This window comes from Hemitrygon akajei, chromosome 14 (genome assembly GCF_048418815.1).
Source record: "Hemitrygon akajei chromosome 14, sHemAka1.3, whole genome shotgun sequence".
NCBI classification, from domain to species: Eukaryota; Metazoa; Chordata; class Chondrichthyes; order Myliobatiformes; family Dasyatidae; genus Hemitrygon; species Hemitrygon akajei.
Window position 1 is genome coordinate 75920422 of NC_133137.1, and position 20342 is coordinate 75940763.

A 20342-nucleotide genomic window follows, 5' to 3' on the forward strand; every position below is an offset into this window, starting at 1 on the left:
CTTAGCAATCACCCCGATGAGTTATTAACTTCAAACTTTCTGCATAATCACTCAAAGAGTTGACCTGCATGTGCATGTAATGAGAGCTGTATAACTCATCTCCTTCTACCTTAGGCCACAAACTTATCAATCACCCCTGCTGTGTACACTTTCTGGAGGTCCAAGATCCGTATGCTCCACGACCGCTGGACTAAGTGTGTAAATGTAGGAGAGGACTATGTTGAAAAATAAATGTGTTAGGTTTTCTAAAATTAACTCCTTCTACCTCAGGCCACGAACTTATCAATCACCCCTCGGATGTCATGTAATTTGTTTTTTTTTTCTTTTTGTGGCAGCACCTCAATGCAATACACAAAATTACTACAGTTCTGTGCAAAAGTCTTAGGCAATCTAGCTGTGTATTGTATACGTGCCCAAAGCTTCTGCACAGTAATGTAGATCACTCTTTGCTTTGGTTGTTGTATTAATAATATCATAGAAACTGCTAAAATTTGGCAAATCTAAATGTTAATATTATGCTTTGTCATCATTTAAATAATTAGAAATTCAAATACTAACAGTGTAGATGGATTATTGTGATTGTTATTAATCATGATGTATATGGAGGTAATTCAATTGTATCTTCAGGCACAGTAAAGTTATGATAAAACATAACAAAAATTCATCAAAGGCAGCACATGATGGTATGCACTTCAAGGTGTTGGATAATGTTTGAACAGCAGGAACATAAGCGGTTGGGGTGGGGAGCAAGACCAAGGTCAAGTGCTCAAATCCTGACTGAATTCAATGGTCCAAGTCTAGCTGGCATTGGTCAGCCTTTCAAAGCAAACTGCTAGTCTTCATCCATTTGCAGTGAAGACAGTTCCAGAGTTAGGTCGTGGTGCTTTGTGTCCAGGACTTCCTGAATATTAGGTGCTGGGCTCTGTCACCAGATCCCACATGGAGACTACTGGAGAAGTTCTGGCATACAGGGATTCTATAGCATTCCACTGAGCAATTGCCTCTCTCAATCCGTATCAATCACGCCTGGCTTAGGATCAGAAAAATGATTAATTTCAATGGAGAATTCCAACCTATGGAATGAGAAAGAGATTCCATTAATAAAGCAACACACATAAAATGCTGGTGGAATGCAGCAGGCCAGACAGCATCTATAGGAAGAAGCACAGTCGACGTTTCAGGCCGAGACCCCAACCTTTCTATTAATAAATGAACTTTTCTTTAATTTCTTTAACCTTTGATATTTTTAAAGAATGTGAATCAGTTGCAATAGTTTAAAATGACATAGACATTTGAAAAGTGTTGAAATTACTCCATAACTTTGACAAAGTTCCAGCCAAAGCTTTGTCAAAAGTAATCCGTGATTTCCCAAGGAATTCCGCCTCAGGACGATCTGGTGCAAGCTCTACCCACCACTAATGCCTCATTATTCTGCTTCCAAGACCTAAAGATCTCATAAAATTCTTCCTGTGTATGTCTCTCAGGAAAATACTGTGAATGGATGGTAACTTTTTACATTTTTTTATTGAGGCCCTTTTAGCTGCACCACCCAGCAACCCCCGACTTAATCCTAACCTAATCACAGGCCATTTAAAATGAACAATTAACCTACCAACTGGTACTTTGGACTGTGGGAGGAAACTGGAGCCACCCACCCGGTCACGGGGAGAACGTATAAACTCCTTACGGACACTGGCGGGAATTAAACCTGGGTAACCTGTACTGTAAAGCGATGTGCTAGCCCCTACGCTACTGTGCCACTAGTTTTGGGTGGTGGGTCATTCTGGAGGATCAGCCCAATGAATCAGGACATTTGCAAGTAATGCCAGGAATTCAGACAAATGATTCGTTAAAACCCTTAAAGAAAGGCTCTGCATCTCCTTACCCAGAGTGGCTCACAATATGTACGTAATGATTATTTCTTCTAAGCAACATAAGATGAACAATAAATACTACCTTATGAAAGAATTTTTAAAAATTAGTAATATAGTTCTCTTTGAACAAGCATATTCCAGGTACCACTCTTTTTAGATATGTAAAATGCATCTCCTGTGACACAAGAGGTACTGCAGATGCTGGGAATCTAGGGTAATACACACAATGTGCTGGAGGAGCTCAGCAGGTCAGGCAGCATCTAAAGCGTCTAAGGAGGGGAATAAACAATCGACGTTTTGGGTTGGTTCTGCTGAAGGGTCTCAGCCTTGACTATCCTTGACTATTGACTATTCTCTTTTCCAAGGATGCTGCCTGGCCTGCTGAGTTCCTCCAGCAGTTTGCGTGTGATGTTGACACCATGATGCCAGAGTGGCTTATTGGGCTGCAGAGCAACATAACAGCTCAAGCAAAATTCAAATGCAGCAAGCAAAATGTCTGGATAACTAGTGATATTCAAAATAAGTTTCCACAGCTCTGGAAGAAAGCAACGTTGTTCTTACTTGGATTTTCCACCTCTTATCTAGTTAAACGTGGTTTTAGTCAATCTCTTCACCTGCTATCAGAAGCTCGTATCCAGCTTGATGTTGTGAAAAGAGCTGATCTTCAATTATCGATAAACAACTTGCAACCAGATATTCAAAAACTCAGTTATTCACATCAGTTGCAAGGATCTCACTAAATAGATAGATAGAGATAGCTAGATAGAAATTTTATTGATCCTAAAGGAAATTGCAGTGTCACAATAGCATTACAAGTGCACAGATATACAAATAGCAAAAGAGAGTAAGAAAGAGTATAAAATAAGTTACCTCAAACAGTCTAACAAGAAGGAGTTATCCCCTCTCCCTCCTTCAGCAATAAGTTGACTCATTATAGATGGTAGTGGCCAAGGGTAAGAATGACATCATTTAGCGCTCTTTGGAGCAGTGCATTTGTCTTAGTCTATTATTAAAAGTGCTCCTCTGTTCAGCCAAGGTGACCTGCAGAGAGTGAGAAACATTGTTCAGAACTTCCAGGATTTTCCACAGGGTCCTTTATTCTACCGCAGCCTCCAGTGTGTCCAATTTGACTCCTATAACAAAGACAGCCTATCTAATCCGTTTATTGAGCCTTTTGGCATTACCCATGTTGATGCCATTGCCCCAGCACACCACCGCATAGACGATTGTACTGGTAGAACATGCAAAGTATGTAAATACCTGAAGTAACAATAATAAGCAATTTTTGTTGCCTGTTGGAAGAATATTAGATCTGTTATAAATAAAGTAACCTATCCAGAACTTTGAAATAGTTTTTATTTTTCACATATACCTATAACATTATATTTAACATATAATAATACCTATAACCTATAATACCTATAAATATTAACTGTGTATTAGAGTAAATAGTACAGTTGACCAAAACAAAACTTCAGCAGCTAACAGACACTATGGAGAGTGGGTCCACAAAGGAAAATGAAAATCACAAGTAGGTCACGAGCAGAAAAACGCTGAGAACCACTGATCTATTTCCCTAGAATTTATTAAAAGTGTACAGAAAGGGATGGCAAAATTTTCTGTTCTTTCTTCAATAGCCAGCTAAGTGTCAGTACCTGTTTTTATCCGAGCTTTGAAGTATCAGATTTCAATCAACGCTTCAAAGTCTCAGGAATAGATTTCATTCTTACCTGATCTGACAACGGACATCCCAAAGCTCACAAAGCTCAGGGTGCTCTTCTTTCCTTTAACTGTTAAGATCTGGATGGCTACCTTTGCATGTTGCCGGTGCCTATCAGTCTCTTAGTCAAAGTTTATTATTTAGTAGATAAAGATGTACACATAACATAGATTTAAAGTTATAGATGTTACAAAAATGAGAACTAATAAATTTTAAAATGTTAGGTAATTAAATAAATTTAATTTGTTGTAAATGATAGTTTTATTTTATTTTTTAAATTTTTATTTCAGCACACAGTATTTACCGCATGCAATGGGCCTTTCTAGCCCTTGGAGCCAAGCCGCCCCAACAACCCCCAACAAACCTGATTAACTCTATCCTAATCACAGGACATTTTACAATGATCCATTAACCTACCCGGTACGTCCTTGGACTGTGGGAGGAAACTGAAGCACCCGGGGAAAACCCACATATTCCACGGGGAGGACGTGGAGAGACTCCTTACAGACTGGCACCAGTATGAAACGTTGAACTTTGGAATGCCCAGGGCTGTAATTACATCGCACTATCATGCTGTAGTTTGTTTATTCTAATTCAGATTGTCATTTAGTAGGATTTCCATCAGAATTATCCTAATTTCCCACCTACCAGCAATTCCAGATAACACAGGGGAAACCACCAATTACAGAGGCAGATTCCCTGGGATTTCCACTGAACATGTAACAGAGGATCAAATGAAAGCCCCAAAAATTCCCAACTACCTGACATCATTAAAAACAAACCTGATCATGTTTCGAACATTGCCACGGGGAAATCTACATGATCATTTAACAAATGCAAAATGCACTTCATGACCTTAACATAAATAAATCCCTCCCACTTTGTCAACTTCTGCCTGAATAAGTTTTCAGTTAAGTTCTCCTTTTGCTTCAGATTATTCTTCCTTTGGCTGAATTATTTAACAATGTTGACCATGCGAGTCACTGTGAATTAAAATATTTGTCTGACTTTGCACCATTAGTAAATTTCTCTTTTTAATACTTGATTTTCAATTACTTTCACTTATTAATTATTATTTTCTTCATTTTAACCATTTTTCTTAAGAACTCCCTTCTTATTAACTCCCATCAAATAATATGAGCATCTGGGCAGCTGTAGTCATACTTAGGCATTGTACCGAAAACACTAAAATCAAGTTAGTATTTGAGTATTTTTTATTTTTATATTTTACTGAGATACAGCATGGAATAGGCCCTTCCACCCCTTTGAGTCACACCGCTCAACAATCCCCTGACTTAATCCTTGGCTAATCACAAGGACAATTTACAATGACCAATTAATCTACCAACAAGTACGTCTTTGGACTGTGGGAGGAAGCCAGAGCACCCAGAGGAAGCCCACACGGTCATGGAGAGAATGTACAAATTCCTTACAGGCAGCGGTGGGAATTGAACCCACGTCGCTGATGCTATAAAGAGCTGTGCTAACCACTAAGCTACCATGCACCTCCAAATTATACATGGCATCAAGAACACTGACAAAACTCAAGTCAATGGACAGCAACTGGTTCAGAATCAGGTTTAATATCAGGGGCATATGTTGTGAAATTTGTTGCTATGCAGCAGTAGTACATTGCAATACATAACAACAGAGAGAGAAAAAAACTGTGTGTTGCAATCAGATTATATGTAAAATAGTTTAATTGAATAAGTAGTGCAAAAATTAAAAATAAAAATAAAAGTTGTGAGGTAGTGTCAAGGGTTCAATATCCGTTCCAAGATGGAATGAAGCTTTTCCTGGCTAGAGGACTTACTGAATGACAAGGGCTGTGCTCCATCACTGGACAGCATGTGAAGACTGGTGTTGGAGCCTAGCCTTACTGGCATTACAGTAAATAAGCAAACAGTTATAAAGATACCCAACTTTTATCAAGGGAATAGGATGATTAATAAGTCTTTGTAACACAAAAGTGCTGGGAAATAACCATGGCCAAAAAGATAGAGTCTAAGTACCCACCCCTGGTATTCAGTAGAATTGCCACAGCACACCACCCCACCATCTGGAAATTATGACTGAATCTCAACTGACCATCATCATTGTGTGCCAGATCGTATGACGTGGGTGATCAAGTTTTTTCCATGACCATGATTGTTCTTGGCAAAATTTTCTACAGAAGTGGTTTGCCATTATCTTCTTCTGGGCAGTGTCTTCACCAGATGGGTGACCCCAGCCATTATCAATACTCTTCAGAGTTTGCCTGCCTGCTGTCAGTGGTCACATATCCAGGACTTGTGATATACACCAACTGCTCATACGACCATCCATGCTCCCATGGCTTCATATGACCCTGATCAGGGGGGTTAAGCAGATGTTACACCTTGCCCAAGGGTGACCAGCAGGCTAGCAGAGGGAAGGAGCCCTCTACATTTCCTTTGATAGAGACATATCTCCACCCAGACACCCACAGATCTTGCCAATGACACCCAAATGCCCTCAAAATTATTAAATTTTTAAAAATGTATAGTTGCACTTTCCATTTTGTTGTTTGTTGTAAATATATATAATCGTTATTCATAAATTTCTTGTACAACAAAATGTTGGATTCAATTGGCTTCTGATTGTCCAAGACTTTCATAATCTCAATAGTAATGTCTCAGAATTGGTATAACTTTTGATATCCGGAAATAGTGTGTTGTGATGGGTGGCCAGGAAGAAAAAGCCAGAAATTAACTGTAACATTCAAGTTTGGATTCTGATGAGATAGAAATTTGCAATAATAGATAGGGTGTGTTTAGGTTTTAGAAAGGCTTTAGGACATAATTTATAATTAGGGAAAGAATTCATAGCTAGCACAGAGTGAATTGTCTCCACTGAATTTATTGGTGTATGCACTGGATCAAACATCCCATTACATGACAAACTGAAATTTATGAAAATTGTTTATGTTCATTGTAATTTCTCTTCAGCTCATTCAGTCACACTGTTAATGCTGATTAACAATGTAAGGTGAATACTAATTTGAAAGATAAATACTCATGGGCAGCCACATGACAGAATGTGTGATGGTGACACATGTTGGGTAGAGCAAGGTGCTGTGTGTTAAAATGCCTATCCTGGCATTCCTACGCTGCAAGGTTTGGAGAACATCTTTGATACAAGACCGAAGAGAATTTGTGTGATTATCCTCGAGCTCAAAGGGGAAATTAGCAGCAGTGACAGAAGCTATTATTCTTTACTATGTATAATCATTTAACACTAAAAGTTTCAAAATGTTATGATTCAAGAGCACTGGGTATGTTATTCAATGACTGTTGTATGTGTTCACATAGTAAATTAGTGAAATAGGAAAACTAGACAACAGATTTCACTCCCCAAGAGTTTTTGACATTTCAGTTTACACATTCAGGAAAAGGGCAGAAAACATTTAAGGCCTAAGGTGCTGATAACATCATTATTACAATACTCTGTCACTTACCCTTTGCTTTCTGCATCCACTTGACTTTGGAAAGACTCCAAACTAGTCTGCATTAATTGACAAGAACATTCTAGTCCTGCTGTCATCTCTCTTATTGTACAGACCCTTAACAATTTGCATGTTTCAGAATCAGAATCAGATTTAATATCATGGGCATATGTTGTGAAATTTGTTTTGCAACAGCAGTACCTTGCAATACATAATCATAAAAACTGCGAATATTGGTGAGAGGTGTATATGTAAGTTAAATTAAACAAGTAGTGAAAAAAAGGTGAAAAAAGTCATGTGGTAGTGTTCATAGGTTTAATGTCCATTCAGAAATCGAATGGCAGATGGGAAGAAGGCTCCCTTTCCTTCTCCCTGATGGTATCAATGAGGACAAGTCATGACCTGGACAATGGTGGTCCTTAATGATGACATTGCTCCTTGAAGATGTCCTGGATGATGGGAAGGCTAGTGCCCAAGGTGGCTGGGGTCCTAATCTACAGCTGCAACTCAAACGGTGGTTCTTCTGCTTCAGAGGAAGAGTTTCCCGTTCTCCACCAACAATGCTGCCCTCACCCTCATTTCTTCTATTTTGCGCATATCTGACCTCACTCCATCTTTCCACCACCCCACCAGGGATAGGGTCCCCCTTGTCCTCCCCTACACCCCACTAGCATCCACATCCAGCATATAACTCTCCATAACTACTGCCTTCAAAGGGATCCCACCACCACTTTCTGCATGGATTACTCCGTAAACAACTCTCTTGTCCATTTGTCCCTCCCCACTGATCTGTCTTCTAGTACTTATCCTTTCAAGCAGAACAAGTGCCACACCTGCCCTGACACCTCCTCCCTCACTAGCATTCAGAGCCCCAAACAGTGCTTCCAGGTGAGATGACACTTCACCTGTGAGTCTGTTGGAATCATCTCCTGTATACAGTGCTCCCAGTGTGGCCTCACAAATATCGATGAGACTCACCATAGATTGGGAGACTGCTTCACTAGGCATCTACACTCTGTTAGCCCGAAAAAGCGGGATCTCCCGGTGGCCACCTATTTCAATTCTACTTCCCATTCCCATTCTGACATGTCAGTTCGTGGCCTCTTCTACCGACGTGATGAGGCCATACTCAGGTTGGAGGAGCAACATTTTGTAATTCATCTGGATAGCCTCCAACCTGATGGCATGAACATCGATTTCTCGAACTTCCAGTAATTGCATCCCCTTCACCATTCCCCATTCTCTCAGCTTATCTCCTTACCTGCCCATCCACCTCCTCTCTTTCTTCCATGGTCTTCTGCCCTCCCCTAACAGATTCCTCCTTCTCCAGCCCATTATTTCTTTCACCAATCAACTTCCCAGCTCTTTACATCATCCCTCCCCCTCTCCTGGTTTCACCTACCACCTACCACCTTGTACTTCCTCCTGCCCACCCCAACCTTCTTGTTCTAATCTCATCTTTTCTCCATTCCTGGTGAAAGGTCTTGGCCCAAAACGTCAACTGTTTACTCTTTTCCATAGATGCTGCCTGACCTGCTGAGGTCCTCAAGCATTTTGTGTGTGTTGCTTTGGATTTCCAGCTTCTGCAGATTTTCCTGTCCTGGTTCTCTACGCGTGGTGGGATTCCATTCAGGACTTGCCATGTGGCATTTCATAACGTGAGGCTTGGAAGAAGTGCGCTTTCACAGTGTGGACCCATGGACGACCCAGTCCCCTGCCGATATTGCTGACTGAAGTGTTGAGGGAGATTGAAACATCGAGACAGCAGGTGGTATCCATGCTGTCGGAAGGCCGCTGCACTCAAGTGATCTCTCTCTCTTTCAATGCTGAGCGAGAGTCTGTTGGTCCTCAAGTTGGGGGGCTTGGAGAAGCGATGCAGAAAATTGTAACATCAAAACAGTGAACTATTGGTCTCACCTCTCCTTGTTGCAGGAGCGATATCTCTCTGTCACCCTCACTAATGAGAGAGAGTCTGAATGAGCTGTCGAAGTGTTGGGATGGACAGGAGTATTTTATGGTCATGATTTATTTGAGGGTTTGCTATTCCTTGCATGGTGGGTGGTGGGGGCTTGATACTTTAGCTGGAGCAAGTGGGGGGAAGGGAGGGTTGATACTTTAGCTGGAGCAAGTGGGGGGAAGGGAGGGTTGATACTTTAGCTGGAGCAAGTGTGGGGAAGGGAGGGTTGATACTTTAGCTGGAGCAAGTGGGGGGAAAGGGAGGGTTGATACTTTAGCTGGAGCAAGTGGGGGGAAGAGAGGGTTGATACTTTAGCTGGAGCAAGTGGGGGGAAGGGAGGGTTGATACTTTAGCTGGAGCAAGTGGGGGGAAGGGAGGGTTGATACTTTAGCTGGAGCAAGTGGGGGGAAGGGAGGGTTGATATTTTAGCTGGAGCAAGTGGGGGAAAGGGAGGGTTGATACTTTAGCTGGAGCAAGTGGGGGAAAGGGAGGGTTGATACTTTAGCTGGAGCAAGTGGGGGAAAGGGAGGGTTGATACTTTAGCTGGAGCAAGTGGGGGAAGGGAGGGTTGATATTTTAGCTGGAGCAAGTGGGGGAAAGGGAGGGATGATACTTTAGCAGGAGCAAGTGGGGGAAGGGAGGGTTGATACTTTAGCTGGAGCAAGTGGGGGGAAGAGAGGGTTGATACTTTAGCTGGAGCAAGTGGGGGGAAGGGAGGGTTGATACTTTAGCTGGAGCAAGTGGGGGGAAAGGGAGGGTTGATACTTTAGCTGGAGCAAGTGGGGGGAAGGGAGGGTTGATACTTTAGCTGGAGCAAGTGGGGGGAAGGGAGGGTTGATGCTTTTGCTGCTGCTGTTGTGTGGGAAGGGGAGAGGGCTTGGGTTTTAGTATTTTCTGTCACTAATTCTTTGTTCTTTTTTTCTGTTTCGTGGAAGTCTGTGAAGAGTAAGAATTTCAGGTTGTATACGGCATACGTTCTCTGACATTAAATTGAACCATTGAGCCATTGAACCAAGATGGAGCTGACTGCAGCTTATTTTGATCCAGTGCAGTACCCTCCCCCACCATACCAGACAGCGATACAATTTGGAATGTGTCCTGATTTATCCCTTTTCAATTCAAGTAATTTTAATGCTCCCGTGTCTATCAAGGTAATTTGACCAAATGTTATGGACTTTGTGAATCTTTTCATCAATATCAATGACAATTCATAATAAAAAACCTTGTTTTCACATTAAATCTATTGCATTGGTGCTGAGTTAAATTATGTAATCTTTCTTTTGTTAATTAAATTATCTCCATACTTCCTGTTCTACAAAAAGACAATTAAGAAATTATACCGCATGTTAATCAGAAGTCAAAAATGTTTGCAGGTGAATACTCATGATGCCCATTCTTTCCAAATTCCAATGAAAACAGGGATTAATAAGTTTAGACCCATGCCACCCACTTTGTATCAGACATTTTTAAAGTGTTGTGTAGGATCATGGAAACAATTAAACAATCATCATCATTATATGCCGTGTTGTATGATGTAGGCGATCATGGTCCCATGACCATGATTGACCTTGGCAAATTTTTCCACGGAAATAGTTTGCCACTACCTTCTTCTGGGCAGTGTCTTTACAAGACAGATGACCCCAGCCATTATCAATACTCTTCATATAATGGCTCTTCAAACTCCTGATGAAGGGTTTCGGCCCAAAATGTCGTCACTACCTCCTCCCATAGATGCTGTCTGGCCTGCTGAGTTCTGCCAGCATTTTGTGTTTTTATTTATTTCCAGCATCTGCAGATTTTCTCGTGTTGCTCTTCAGAGATTGTCTGCCTGGCATCGGTGGTCGTATAACCAGGACATGATATGTACCAGCTACTCATACAACCATCTACCACCTGCTCCCTTGGCTTCATGTGATCCTGATGGGGGGTCTATGCAGGTGCTACACCTTGCCCTAGGGTGACTTGCAGGCTAGCCAAAGGAAGGAGCGCCTTACACTCCTTTGGTAGAAATGTATCTCCACCCTGTCACCCAATTTAGATAATATAGACAGAGAAATAGGCAGAGTAATTCACCCTTTGGAATTCTTGGACTGTAGACAGTATTTTTAGGATGAAGTTAATCCGAAATGCAAAACGTTAAATTAGAAACTCCACCATGTCTCATGACTGAGAAGGAAAAATCAGATTTACAGGTAGCAGAAGCCTGACGTCAGACAAGAAATCTGTGAACTGAAGAACAGATGGTGAATGGAATAGAGAGGAATGTCTATAATTGCACTAATAAGCGTGACATGTGTAGATTCTTCAATGCTGTTAAAACCATGGCACAAACATCCGGCATTCCACACAACTACAAGGCAAGAATGGGGAAGAAAATATTAGGAGTAGAAAGGCATTCAGCAGAAGGAACATTTCAAAGAACTCTTCAATCATAAACATGCTTGCCTATCCAATGCAAACTGTCCAGTCCAGTCACGACAATCCTGACTGACAGGAAGTCGAAAAGGCCATATGCCAGCAGAGAAATAACAGGGCCTTGGGAGCAGATGGTATCCCTACTGGTGACTAAAACATTGTAGATTAGAACATCTTAATTCTCATCTTTCCCCTGATGCATTTGTACACTGGCTATGGGCTAACTTGCACTGAATGCAATTGCCGTATGATTTCTCTTTCTTTTAGGTAATCTGCCAATGGGGAATTGTGGACATGTCTCCCAGGATCTTCTATTCCTCTGTAATTTTTTTGCCATTTAGTGTGCATTCCTTTGCCCTCTTTGTCCTCCCTGCCTCTGAAACATGAATAACATTGTGAAAAATGTTGCTGCCCTAATGCTCTGCTTGCCTGAGGTTTTTGTTTCTATTGACTTCCCAACAAATACTGTGTACAATAAAACACTTTTTTCCTCTTTTTGCACTACTTACAGTACTTAATTTAACTTTTATATATATATGTTCTTCTTACTGTAATTTACAGTTTTTATTATTACGTATTGCCTTGTACTGCTGCCACATAACAATAAATTTCATGATGTATACTAGTGATATTAAACCCAATTCTGATTCTGATTCTGAAATCTGTAAGGTTCCTATGAATAGTACAACTGCAAGTTAAGGTATTGGTATTCAAATCTCACTTCTTGTGCATGGTAATGCTGCATTGTAATTGCGTACAATGGTATCCTGCTTAGTAATATGCTGCGGAACACTCATCTCTAGTAGTTTAAAAAAAGAGCATTTTTTAAATAAAGAAATGCTAAAAAAAAAATACAGTTGCCAAAACTTACTGCTTTACCAGATAACCAGCTTCTATGGATTATAATTCTATTGGCTTTAATATAGCTATGGAGAAGAATGGGGATGTCTACAGACAAGGGTCTAAACTGGATCACAGCTAATTTTAGTAAATTAGACAAAATCTAGAAGAGGTTGATTGGTAAGCTTGTTTGAAGAAGAAGGAATGAATGTCAGGAGGAAGGCTTTTAAGAGTGTGATCACAAGTGTCCAGGAGAAGCATATTCTGATTAAGGTGAAGGATAAACCTGTCAATTTTAAGACACCTTGGTTGATGTGAGATATAAAAGTTCTAGTCAAGATAAAGAAGGGAGAATACATCAGGCTTGGAGGTTGTGATCAAGCAAATACTTTGGGGAATATAAAAATGGGAAATCAGGAAGGCAAAGAAAGGGAATAAGATGTATCTGGGTGGTAAGGTTAAGGAAAATTCCACGAGACTCTATAGCTATATTAAGTGTAAAAGGGGTGACAAGGGAAGGAGTAGAACCCTTTAGACATCACCAGAACCCCCTATGTCTTGAGTGACGCACCATCAATAACTCTTGGAGATGGGAGGCAAATGATAGGCTTTTATTAGCTGCAAGAGACCACAATTAGTAGCAAGAGACCACCACACAACATCCTGGAGACTGAGGGAGGAGCAGTGCCTCCAACCGCCTTTATACAGGGGTCTGTGGGAGGAGCCACAGGAGCAGTCAACAGAGGGGCGTGTCCAGACAGGTATATGTAGTTCACCACATTGAGCCTGAGAAGATGATTAGAAATTTAATGAATTTCTCCTCATTGTTTACAGGAGAGAAATTCATGCTTGTTTAAGGGATAAGGGAAATGAGTGATAAACACAAGAGATTCTACAGATGCTTGAAATCCAGAATAATATATATAAAGAGATGGAGGAACTCTGGAGGTCAGGTAGAATCTATGGAAATAAAAATAGCCAACGTTTCAGGCCGAAACCCTTCATCCTGACTGATAAAGGGTCTCAGCCCGAAACATCGACTGGAGATGTTTTGGAAGATATTACAATGGAGCAGACATTTACAGCTTTGCAGAACAGGCCCTGACAGTGCATCCTTGGACTTTGTGGGAGGCTAAAGAGGAAATTTTGGGGAGGCCTTTATGGAGATATTACTGCATTGACAGGCACTGGTGAAGCTCCCAAAGACTGGAAAGTGGTTCATGTTGTTCCACTGCTTAAAAAGGGTAACAATGATAAGCCAGAGTACAACAGTACTGAGGAAGTTACTGGAGGAAATTCTGAGGGGCAGAATCTATCAGACTAAAATAGACATTGTCTTATTAGGAGGAATCAGCATGCCTTCATGTGTGCAAAAAGTCATTCTTGAGGAAACTTACAGAGATTTTTGAATAGGTAAGTGAAAAGGTAGATGAGGTAGTGCAGTTGTTTAGTTGGATTTTAACAACCCCCTTGACAAGATCCTGCATGGTAGTCTGGTCTGGATTGTCAGGTCCCATGGAATCTATGGAGAGCAGTTTAGATGGATTCAAAATCATCTCAAAGATAGGAAACAGAGAATAGTGGTTGAAAATTATTTCCCAGTATGGAAGTTAATGTCTAGTGATGTGCTGCAGGGGTCAGTGCTGTGACCCTTGTTATTCATTGCTTATATAAATGATCTGGTTGTAAATGCACAAGGTTTGTTTTGTAGTTTTGCGGATGACACAGAATTAGGAAGTGTTGTTGGTAGTGAAGGTTATTGTAGATTACCAGGGATCTTAGTCAGTTAGGGAAGTGGGCCGAGGAAAGACAAATGGATTTCAATACAGTACAGACAAGTGAGAAGTGACACATTTTGGAAAGTGAAATTCATAGAACTTGTACTAGTATTAAGGCATGTAATGGAACAAGGGATTTAGGAGTACAAGTGCATAGTTCATTGAAAGTAGCATCACATATAGTCAGGGTGGTGGAAAAGGGATTCAACATGCTGACCTATATCAGTCAGGTCATTGAGTATAAGAATATGCAGAAAATGCTGAAGGAACTCAGCAGGTCAGGCAACATCTATGGAAATAAATAAACAGTCACCGTTTTGGGCCAAGATCCTTCTTCAGGGCTGGAAAGGGAGGATAAAGACACTGGAATAAAAATTGAGTATAGGAGTTGGGACATTATGTTGCAGATGTATATAAGACTATAAGATACAGGAGCAGGATTAGGCCATTTGGCCCATCAAGTCTGCTCTGCCATTTCATCACGGCTGATCCATTTCTCTCTCAGCACCAATTTTCTGCCTTCTCCCCGTATCCCTTCATGCCCAGACAAATCAAGAATCTATCAACCTCTACCTTAAATATACCCAATGACTTGGCTTCCACAGCTGCCTGTGGCAATGAATTCCACAGTTTCACCACTGTCTGTCTCATGAAATTCCTCCCCATCTCCGTTCTAAATGGCATGCCTCTATTCTGAGGCTGTGGCATCTGGTCTTAGACTCCCCCACCATAGGAAACATCCTCTCCACATCCACTCTATCGAGGCCTTTCAACGTTCGATAGGATTCAGTGAGGTCCCCCTTTATTCTTCTGTGTTGCAGTGAATACAGGCCCAGAGCCATCAAACGCTCCTCATAAGATAAGCCTTTCAATCCCAGAATCATTTTTGTGAACCTCCTTTGAACACTCTCCAACGTCAGTACATCCTTTCTTAGATAAGGGATCCAAAACTGCTCACAATACACCAAGTGAAACCTCATCGGTACCATATAAAGCTTGTATAGTTTCAGTCACCCTGTTATAGGAAGGATGTAGTTGAACTGGAAAGAGTGGAGAGAAGATTTATGAGGATGTGGCCAGAACAAGTGGGCCTGAGATACAGGGAGAGGTTAGCCAGGTCAGGTCCTTGGAATGTATGAAAATGAGGAACAACTTTATAGAACAGTAAGGGAGCAGTCTTTTCCTCAAGGTAGGGGAGAACAAAACCAGAGGGCATAGATTTGGGGTGAGAAGGAAAAGAGGGATTTACAGGGCAACTTTTTTTATGCAAAGTGTATTGAGTACATGGAAAATGCTACGTGAGGAAGTCACTGAGACAGGCATAATAGTATCATTTAAGAACCTATGGACACTACACAGATTACAGAGGACGTGTTTGCTGTCTTTAGCATGGATAAATCCATTGAGGAATTATAAGCTGGTGAGTTTGAAATCAGTAGTGGGAAAGTTAGTGGAAAGTGCTCTAAGGTACTGGATATGTAAGAATTTGAAGAGACAGGGACTGATTAGGGATAGTAACCAGAGCTTTCTGCATGGTAAGTCATGTCTAACTAATTTTATAGAGATCTTTAAAATTGTTACCAAGTATGTTAATGAAGGCAAGGCAGTGGATGTTATCTACATGGATTCCATCAAGGCATTTGACAAAGTCCTGAATGGGAAATTGCTCAGTCACTTGGCATTCAAGATGAGGTAGTAACCTGGATTAAACATTGGCTTTCCAGGAGAAGACAGAGAGTGGTAGTAGAGGGCTGCCTCCCTGACTGGAGGCCTGTGACTAGTGGAGTGTCGCAGGGATTGATGCTGGATCCATTGCTGTTTGTCATCTATATCAAGATCGGGGGTGTAGTGGACAGCAAGGAAGACTGTCAAACCTTGCTCTGGGATCTGGACCAGCTGGAAAAATGGCAGATGGAATTTAATGCAGAGAAGTGTGAGGTGTTGCACTTTGGGAGGACTAACTAGGGTGGGTCTTACACGATGAGCATTAGGGCACCAAGGTGTATAGTGGGACAGAGGGATCTGACAATATAGATCCATAATTTCTTAAAAATAGTGTCACAAGTAGATAGGGTTGTTAAAGAAAGCTTTTGGAACATTGGCTTCACAAATCAATCTGTTGAGTACAGGATTAGAGATGTTATGTTGAAATTATTTAAGACATTGGAGAGGCCTAATTTGGAGTATTGTGTGCCATTTTGGTCACCTACCTACAGGAAAAATGCAAATAAGACTGTAAGAGTACAAAGAATATTTACAAGGATGTTTCCAAGGCTTGAGGACCTGAGTTGTAAGGAAAGATTGAATAGGTTAGGATTTTATTCCCTAGAACATAGAAGATTGAGAGGAGAGGTGATAGAGGTAGATAGGGTAAATGCAAGCAGGCTTTCCCCACTGAGATTGTGTGGGACCACAACTAGACATCATTGGTTAAGGGTGAAAGGTGAAGTGTTTAAGGGGAAAATGAGAATGAACTTCTTCACTCAAAGGGCGGTGAGATTGTGGAATGAGCTGCCAGCCCGAGTGGTGGATGAAGGTTCAACTTCAGCATTTAAGAGAAGTTTGGATATGTACTTGGTATGGAGGGGTATGGAGGCTATGGTGCAGTTCAATGTTGATTAATGGTATGGAACAGACTAGATGGACCAAACGCCCTTCTTCTGTGCTGTAGTGTTGTATAACTCTATGACTAAGAAGCAGTTGGATAGGTACATGGAGGTATGGGACTTAGAAAAATATGAGTCAAACGCAAGAAATTGGGACTAGCTGGGTGGACACTGTTGTTGGCCAACAGCTCTGTATATATGATTCTAAGATTTGGAATATATCTAGGTAGCTTGATTAATGTATTGACATTGCTTGCCTGGTAAGAGTGCATTAAATCAGCAGTGTTTGTCCTATGACATTGCAGTGTGTAATAAACCCTTTCAGAGCTGAGTCAACTGAACACTCTTCCTCCTTGGAACATATCCTGAGTGATAAGTGAGGTACCAGTGTATATCATTATCACAGGGGAGGTCTTCTGTGTCACCCGAAGATTGACATCGGCCCTGTACACTCCAAAAACTTTTAGCTTATGAACATTGTGTGACAGAACTGTGTAATCAGAGGTCCCATTTTTGCTGCATAATTGATTACTGTATATGAAATTATTGCATATTGCAACAGTATCACATTATTATTTGATCATTGATCCTTGTCTTTGTGTAATAATCCAAAGTATCAAATATCCCATGGAAGTAACTTCTAACATTCTGTGTTCTTAGTGTGAGTGGAAGTTTGCCTAACTCATTGTCATTTCATAAACATAACATTATTGAGTGACTCTGCTTCCACTTTTAATCTTTCCCACACAGAAGGTAGAGTTTATGAAAGGAAACCCATGCTGCCTGCTTGGACTAGGATCCTCTAATCACAATGGATGCACAGCATTTGTTAAATACCAAGAAGGGTCGAGACCCTTCATCAGAACTCTCGCCCTGAAATAGGCGACTGTTTACTCTCTTCCATAGATGCTGCCTGGCCTGCTGAGTTCCTCCAGGTGTGTGTGTGTGTGTGTGTGTGTGTGTGTGTGTGTGTGTGTGTGTGTGTGTGTGTGTGTGTGTGTGTGTGTGTGTGTGTGTGTGTGTGTGTGTGTGTGTGTGTGTGTGTGTGTGTGTGTGTGTGTGTGTGTGTGTGTGTGTGTGTTGCTTGTTAATGAATTTCTTTTTGTTTACAGATGGTTGGAAGCAACTTCAATGCCTGGCTCACTCAAATTTAAGTCAACCATAACCTTAAATGTTCAATTTTTAAAAAAAGATGCACTAAGATTCTAAATGGAAATGTTTCCAGTTCTTTTCTAGCAAAAAAATACACAGTACTACAGGGATATGATGTACAAATAAACATTCCTTATTAGAATAAGGGTTTCCAACCTTTTTTATGCAGGGACCAATATCCAGGGGTCCATGGATCACAGGTTGGGAACTTCTATTAGAGAGAATATAATAGAAAGGGAATCATGTTATATTCCATTATTAGAATAATTTTAAACTTGCAAAATTGGAGCTGCACATATTAATATTAACAGTGAACTGACTAAAAACACCCTGGAGCGTACTGATATTTCATAAGTTCTACTGTTGGAAACAGGTTGTGCACAGAATAAAGAAGATTCTTGATTAGATTTTTTTTGGGTTATTTGAATTGGTTGTTGGCACAGATTTATCTTTTATCTTTTGGCTTGATATATTGTTTTATGTATATTAGTTCCCACTGCCAATCCTCTCCTTTTCTGCTCCCCAACAGGTTCGTGAAGCCAGCTAATTTCTATTTGTGCTGGTTTTCTCTGGTACATCCATGAACAGATCAGCCCATTCAAATAAGATGTCTTATCATTGGATCAAAAGGGGAGGAGATTTGGCAGTTTCTACTACTGTTACTGAAAACAATGATCATCTGGATAGTCACACTAATTCCTCAAGTGTGATATTTACTGGAAGGCGGTGTACGGGGTGTTCAGGGAGGGGTAGCACCTCTGATGAAGGGTCGTGCCCATTCCGCTCCCTCAACTTTGGTCCCCACCAGACACTCAGTTCTCACCTGCGGTTCCAAGTAGCAGTTTGCATGCGACAGTATACCGCTTGGCCAGGCGGGTAAAGCAGGTGAGGGTAGCCGGCGGCCTTATACTTCGGTGAGATAGGGACAAGCCTGTCCTAGCATGCAAAGTCAGCTCTGGTGGACTGGTCGGATGAGATCTACGGTGAGATACAACAGCCAGGAAGGCTGCTCTTCAAATCTCCATGGAGAGCGAAGGGCATGACAGGGCACAGAAGACGTGGTCATGCAATGCAACCAAGGAAGATCTCAGTCTGTGCGTGTGTTTGTGCCTCTGGGCTCGGACTTCCAAGGTCGAGAAAATGGAACTACCCCAGTGCACTTTAAAAACTCTCTTGCACAGGTTTCCTATCATTGTTAGACATGATGGACAACCACCTTTCCTGGAGGAATCATAAATTTCCCTTCCATGATGCTTCCTATGTAAACATGTAGAAATCGTTAGTATATAGTGGAAACTAACTCTGTTTATGAGGAACAGTGTTAAGAGGTGAACTGCAACCTCAGCACCTGTTTCTTTGCAGTGAAGTCCCAAATTTATTCAGAGTAATTCAAAGAGACTATTGTGCAGATAATTTGCTCAGTAGTGGTAGATCAAGTTATCTGCATAACCATGAATAAAGTTTTAGTTAACACATTTTGATCTGTGCTGCCCCACAACATTTAGTTCTAAGCAACACACAGAACATGCTGGAAGAACTCAACAGGTCAGGTAGCATCTATGCAGGAAAATGAACACCTACCATTTTGGGCCAATGTCCTTCATCAGCCCTTCATAGATGCTGCCTGACCTGCTGAGGTTCTCCAGCATTTTGTGTCAGTCGCTCAAGACCTCCATTCCATCATTTTCACAACCTCTTGTCTCTTTGATATGGCTCTAAGTCACGAGTTCCATTCAAAGTCAGTAGAAACTTTATTTTGCAGATATTTTGTGCGTGTATTTTGATTTGTTAAAGCACTGAGAGAAATGCAACATAAAGGAGACATTAAAAGTGCAGAAGTTCCATCTTCACAATCTGGTATATCCAGTTCTACCTAAGCTCAGTCACTAGCTACGACCCAACCCAGATACTAAAAAGCTGCAACAATGAAGAATAGCCCAGAGCAATAACACAAAAAACATAACCATCAGTAATGCTCTTGGAAAGCATCCCAAGCAATCTAAGAAAGCAGATGCAATATTGCCCTGAAGAATGTTCGTGCTCTTAATGCCAAGGCAACCAGGTCAACAAACCAATCCGTGTTGATCTATGGTAAAACATTAATGCTATCTTGCGCTTTTGAATTAATGCAAAATTACAAAGGTGAACAAAGGTGTTATGAACAACGATTTTCAAGCAATATCGGTCTGAGATGGGAACTGTGTGTTTAGAAAGCTTGTTGTTGCTGAAGAATCTTTAAAGACCACCTTTAGCTACATTAAATTACGGGGACTTATTAATCACTCAATGTTGTTCAAGCTCTAAGCACTTTTGTTCTTATATGCAAAATTCTTTCTGATATTGGGTGAATCTTGTACTTTACAAGCAAATGATATGGAACAGCATAGATCAAAATGTAACAGCTGTGAGATCTACATGAGACATACCGTGCAAGCATCTGCCAGTGATGAAGCCGCATCTGGAATATCGTGCACAGTTTTTGTCGCTGCAATACCCAAAGGATATGCTGATTCTGGAGAGGATGCAGAGGAGATTCA

The 20342-nt window shown here is 41.1% G+C and overlaps 1 long non-coding RNA gene across 1 annotated transcript; it reads right to left on the reverse strand.

Annotated features, from left to right (window-relative positions):
• Positions 1 to 565: 565 nt before the first annotated feature.
• On the reverse strand, positions 566 to 18021 carry LOC140738703 (uncharacterized). The gene is made up of 3 exons (XR_012101430.1): positions 17962 to 18021; positions 2745 to 2915; positions 566 to 1073 (listed from the first exon to the last, which is right to left on the reverse strand). It is a non-coding gene; the product is annotated as an uncharacterized lncRNA (long non-coding RNA).
• Between the last annotated feature and the right edge of the window lie 2321 nt (positions 18022 to 20342).